We start from the raw sequence: 6866 nt of genomic DNA on the forward strand, positions 1-6866 counted from the left end.
CACTTTTGGAAATCGGTTTTACTAAAATCCCCGTTACTTTCTTGTGGGTTGTTCCATTAATCATTCGGCACCCTATCTTATGCCATTCTTATAATGTATATAAATGGCCACCATTTGTTCGCCAAATAACCACAACTGCTAACTTTCCATTAATGCTCTTATCCTCTGTTGTTATGGCTTTGGACCAAGGCCACTCACCATTCTCTATTATCGTAGAGGCGCCTTCTTGAATCACAATTACAATTCATAAGCCATAGAAATAAAACAGACTTGTTAACTAAATTCCTGCTGACTATAGTACTAAATACTCCTGACCATAATGTCCTCATTTTGTTCGACACGTTTCTGACTGTGGTCCCACGCGGCTCTTTAAGGCCTCAGAGATTGCTCGCCAGGAGCCGAGCAATCCCCCCGCAACCTTGTCATTTTTAGTTGCAGTGTCCCACACCTTTACCTCAGTTTGGTCCCATATTTCAGGATCAGAAACAGTCCAATTGTTAATAAGGAGAATAAGCTCTAAGGTTGTTATAAGTTGCCCCTTAATTAATTTTTGGAGGGCATTGTATTAATCATATAAAAGAATTTACTGAGTAAGCAAACTGCAAGCAAAACAGCACTGGGCGGCCGGGGAGTCTCTTCTCCGCCAACGGCGTGCACCTCACCCCTGCCAGGGTCCCTTTTTATATCTTGGTAATTCCAGGATTACGTAGCACATCCAGGTATGTTCTGCAGCTGCGCGCACTGTTGCTAGGGGGTCGTCCCAGTCTCCCTGGTGTTCGTGAAGATGAAGGCCGTAGTCTTCCTCTGCATTGTAGCTCGACTCTCTTTCCTCATTAGGTCATGTTGACCCAGCATGAAGCAGGAAGGCAGAACATTGTCATGCTGGTTCAGCAGCTTATCAGGAATGGTTACAGGAGCTTTGCAACAGTGACTTTAAATGAAAGATGGAACTAGGATGCAAGGGGGGAGAAGGGGAGGAAACTCCCTCCCCCTTACCAGTTTGAGGGCCCTATCTTGTTACATGAAGTAAAGGAATTTCAGGCATTTTACAATTTCTTATCTCAGCAGGAGACCTTTACTACACGCACTTCTTCAAGCAGGACTCCTCGTCCTTATGATACAAAAGACAATGAACAAACATTTATTGTATATTACAATCCCCCCTTTTCTTTTGGTTACTCATTTTGTTCATTGAGTCTTTGCAATGCCTGGCTACTGAAGACTAATGTTTCTTCAATCCCTTCGTCGGTGCTTACTGGCTCATATTTGGCACGTATGAGCATTAAATGTGCCGCTTCCAAACGACCTTTTACAATTGCGATCAGTTTACTAAAAATACATGGTCCAAAAGTTAGCATTATTATTAATAACAATAAAGGTACTGCTATTGTTGATAATAAAGTAGTAAGCCAAGGTGAATAATTAAACCAAGATTCGTACCAGCTCTGTCGGGCTTCATTCTCCCGTTTCCTTTTTTTTTTTTGTCCAACCCTTCCCTGTGTCTTGCCATTGTATCTCTTACCACTCCAGTGTGATCAGCATACACACAGCACTCCTCTTTCAGGGCTGCACACAGCCCGCCCTGTTGTAAAAATACTAAATCTGATCCCCTACAATTTTGTAACACTACCTCTGAAAGCGACCTGATAGATTTTCCAGGGCCGAGATGGATTGTTCAATTCGGATCAGGTCCTCGTCCACAGCAATGCGTAAGGAAGTAAATTCTTGATTTTGTTTAACCAATGAGGCTACCCTGGTCCCCACTCCAGCTCCTCCCAGGATTATTAGGGTGGCCAAAGTTAGAGCTGTGAATGGCTCCCGTCTTTCCAGATGATGACTTGCCACGGTGTGCTGGGTGTACATATAATCCTCAGGGTGGTATAGAATCTTTGGTATAATTATCACCTGTATACAAAAAATCACGAGACGCATTAAAGAGTTTTAGTGATAGACAAGGAATTACGCCCACTGATGAACAAACCCACCTAGCGTTGTTGGCTGGGATTAATCACTCGGTTGATTGTTTTCCATTCTCCGTGATATTACATAGGTGGCGCTTCCCACTAGGAACCGTGCCCACACCCCTACCACCTCCAGTGGCTTGTGTTAGTGTTACCTCTATATCTTTTCGCCAGCTGCATTGTAGAGGGTAGCTCTCATTTGTGCAGGTGGGCTCCCCAGGGTCCCCGATAGCATCATAATATGGAGGCCTTATACTAAAGCATAATCACTAATGTTTTGTTACATTTGGGTTTGTTTTGTTTAATAATTGGTAGCTGGCATTCATGACCCCCCCCCCCCCCCATATGTTATTCTCAGCTATGTTATCATTCTCGGCTTTACCTGAGCTCGTAGGGCTGCCGAGGGTTGGCACTGTAGTATTTTCCACAGGCTGGATTCCCTGGACAGTTTCTGACAATACCTCATTTGGTCCTACTGCCTGGGGCCTATCAGCATCCTCCTTTTTTATTAGTATGAGTCCTCCCCTATCTGTTCCGTATTTGTAAAATCTGACATTTTTCCTAGTACCCCGCTAGTATCGTCCAAGTTTGTTATATTTATATATAGAACATTGCAAATTTCTTTATTTCCGTGGAAGGCTCCTGTATACCCTATACCATGCCCTTGCCACCTGTAACGGGGATCCACTTGTCAGTTACAACCTTGCGGCCCATATCCCACTTGTAAGAATTTATCCCGACCAGCCCCGAGTGTCCAGTCCGTAGCAATGGTTTCACACCCACAGTATGCACAATAATACACGTTCGGGTAATTACAGTACCCCTTTCCCAGGTTAGAACTTGGACAGAAATAAAATCCTGATCGGTTAAAGCATGGCTGCACTGACACCAGGTCACATAATGTGATGCGGAAACTGGGAGCACCCGCTGTCGTTGTTTGCTGGATGATGAATTGATCCTCCCATCTGATCAAGCTCCATTTAAAAGGCTGGTGGGGATGCGCAGACCCATAGCTGACCAAAACAGTGATACTGACTCCCATGTATCGTAGGAGGTGGTCAGAGCCCATTACTCCAGGGTGTTTTTAAATTGTCCCAAAATCCCAAAAATCCCAAAATCCACAATATATAGATACACAAGTAAAATCAGACCACTGTAAATTAACTGCCTGTAGACAATTACACTGAGGACATTTAAACCTGATGAGCCAATAATATGCCTGGGCAAATTTTGTTCCCTTAGACATACACCTCAATGGCAGTTCTTATATTTACATATTTACATATTAACATATGTATAAAAGAACACTTTAACAAAAATGCCCAGGCTTTTATATATACAATATACAATCTACAGTTATTATTCCAGTTAGAATTATTCCTCAGCAGCTGCAAACATTATGCCAGTTGCCGTTAAAGCTCGCTTACCCTCCTCCTGTCTCTTTCTTAAAATCTCGGATGTCCCCGGAGTTAATGGGGACGGCCACCTATTCCTAGTCACTGGTCCCTGAGCGCTAGAGTCAGAGTCGCTATCAGAGTCTCCCCAGGGTTGCGGATTAGGAAGCCCAGGATTCGGAGGGGCTGCAGGTGGGGGTGGTGGAATATAGGGAGGCAGTGGGGCTGGGATCTCTAATTCTCATTTTTTTTGCGCCTCCCATCCTTTCCTTTTTCTTTTAGAGGGTATAAATTGGCTCGAGTTTCCGAGCTGATCCACAAATGTGCATATTCACTTTCTTCCAAACTAAAAGGTTCCTTTGAGTTTACATAAATATTTAGGGCCTGGCAAACCCAGTCTTCAAAGGACCCAAATACAGGCCAGTAAAGGTGGTCTCCTCGAATCTGTTTACCACCCCAAACTTCAACACAATGATGTATCATTTTTACTTTATTCCTTCCCCACCTAAAAGGGGAATCCTCCCAATTTTTAATCATTAATCCCGGGGTAACCTAACATCAGACGTTACCCCACCCATGGGACCAGAGGGCTTACTCTTCTTCTGTCCCATCTTCCGGAGCGCCTTCACACACACACACACAAATTGCTTCCCCCTTCTTGTGGCCCAGTCCCTCGTGGGATGTGGGAACCGCACTACCGAGGGGTCCGCTCCGGGATGCCAATCCCAACCAAACGGCACACCGGCCTATACTTACTCATCCCATGAGTCTTCGTGCACAAAGATTACTAGGGGTTGCCAGCTTTATTTGCTTGCTGATGAATTTAGGGTTCGTCAGTGAAGGATTTGAATGAAAGCAGTCCTAGCGAAGGCCGCTGAAATCAGTGGGGCTCCCCCTCCGAAGGTCTTTCGCTATGTAGTCTTATGCTATGGGGTACATATGATAGCCATGCACGTTTGTTGAGGAAGCTAACATGGACATTTGTTGTAACAATTTCCAATTCCAAACAAGCAATACAAAAGACAGTATTAAACTTATACCAACTAATATGAATAAAACAATAATTGGGTGCCTCAAGGTGTTCAAAATCCCAGTTGCAGTTGGCGACCATCCAAAGAGTGTATCCCATCAGTTGTGATTTGGGTCTTGTTTTACTCTCTGCAAAACTCTGCTTACTTCCTTTGTCTCATGATGGCCGGTGATTAGAGTCTTCTCTCCATTTTCCTGAATGCCTTTTAAAATTGTAGTAACTTACGATCCATTGTGTTGTCAGATTTGATCAGCTGGTGGGATACCCCTGGTGCCAAATAGAGAAAGTCACAGCCAACGGTTCTGACAGTTACAAAGAGAAAAGTTAGCGTGAGATTTGCTACGGAGAGTTCTGTTCTCCTTATCTACTTCTACAAAATCACAAGCAGTTCTTAAACACGCACAGCCTTGACCAATATACACAAGCACAGTCTTTTGACTAGGATTTGGATGAATTTCAAAGTGGCAAACACCTTGCTCCGTGTCAAGGCATACCTCCTGAGCATCAATTGTATTGCTTTCACCAATAACTCCTTGTTGTTCCCGGCTAACACATGACTCTAGATTTCCAGGCTGCCGTTTCCCATTCTCCATCCGTGCCCATGTTCTGTGCTCCGAAGGACAGAGCACTGTCTTCTCACGGTTTAATCAATGATCGGGGGGATAACATAAACTGTGGCATTACGTATAGTAAGCACGAAGGCAGTAGCCGTGTTAACAATGGGATCATAGGTAAAATTTACCAGACTAAAATCCCCGTTACTTTCTCGAGGATCATTCCATTAATCATTCGGCACCCTATTTTAATTTCGGCCCCCGTGGTTTTCTTTGGTGTGTCCACTCTTCCCCTAATTTTCGCCATTCTGATGGTTTATAGAAATGGTTACCATTTGTTCACCAGATGACCATAAGTGCTAACTTTCCATTAATGCTCTTCTCCTCTGTTGTTACGGCTGCGGTCCAAGGCCACTCACCATTCTCTGTTATCATAGAGGCACCTTCCTGAATCACAATTACAACTATAAGCCATAGAAACAAAACAACTCTAGCAACACCATTTCTGCCAACTATTCCCAAATACTCCCGACCGTCATGTCCTCGTTTTGTTCGACTAAGTTTCAGTTTCAGTTCATCGTCACCTGGCATTACTTTGCAGGGGGCTTCTGGAGCTTTCTTCACTCGGGAATGGTGGATCCAAGCGGCTTGTTCTCTAATCTTGATAGCAGTGTGAGTTGTCAGCAACGCTTGATACGGTCCATTCCATTTTTCCTCTAGGGGTTGTCCTGAAAAAGTCTATATAGACATAATCCCCAGGCTTAAAGGGGTGGATTGCTTCATCCAACCCTCTAGCCCTGCTCCCTAAAACAATTGGATGTACTTTATTTAATTGTTTCTGAAGTTCAGCTATATAAGCATATAAATATTCTGATCCCAACTGCGTTAGATCCTCTCCACTAAATAGAAATTGATACGGCCTTCCATCTAAGATTTCAAAGGGACTCAAATTCTCTTTTATTCTAGGTTTAACTCTGATTCTAAGTAATGCTAAAGGGAGGGATTGAGGCCGTGACAAATTATCTTCTTGTCCAATTTTAGCTGTTTGTTGTTTAATTAAATGGTTCGTTTTTTCTACCTGTCCACTTGCCTGTGGTCTATAAGAAGTACGTGTTGTGGTTTTACCGTGCTGGGCAGCTAAATCCCACAACCGCTCTCTCACTCCCCCTCTTTAGATGAGGAGGGGGAGAAGTAAAGCAAAGAACAACTCAGGGGTTGAGATAAGGATAATTTAATTAAAGAAATAATTTTATTTTATATTTTAAATAAAATTATTTTATTAAAGAAATAATAATAATAATTAAATAAAGATTATTATGAACTAAATTTAACTTAAGGGAAATAAAAAGGGAAAGGGAAAGGGGAGGTGGAAAGGGAAAATAAAAAAAAAAAAAAAAGGAAGGAAAACAAACAAATAAAGCAAATGAAGGCTATGTGGAAGTGCAGAGGACAGAACTTACCTCTACTTCCCACAAATGAGCGATGCTTGAGCGCGTCCTTGAAGCAGGGCCTCAACGCACGTAGCCGGTGTTCGGGAGGAGGACCGACGTTTTCACAAGGAGCGCCCACCCCTCCCCTCTGCTGCCTGTTTCCACCTTTTCTTGCTGAGTGTGACATCACCTGGTATGGAATATCCCTTTGGTTGGTTTAGGTCAGCTGCCCTGGTGATGTTTCTCCTCTCCCTTTTTGCCCACCCCCTAGGAGGGTTAGAGAGAGGCCCGATGCTGTGCCAGCACTGCTCATCAGGAGACACAACACTGGTGTGATAACACTGCTGTTCCAGCTACAAGTGCAGAGTACGGCACTGTATGGGCTGCTGCAGGGAAAGTTACCATTCCAGCCAGAGCCAGTACAACCTCAGGAGGGACGTTACACCCCCATGCTGTGTCTCGAACCCATGACCTCTCCACATAGCCAGGTGGGGGTT

This window comes from Aythya marila, assembly GCF_965140915.1.
Source record: "Aythya marila genome assembly, contig: HAP1_HAP1_SCAFFOLD_305, whole genome shotgun sequence".
Classification (NCBI taxonomy): Eukaryota; Metazoa; Chordata; class Aves; order Anseriformes; family Anatidae; genus Aythya; species Aythya marila.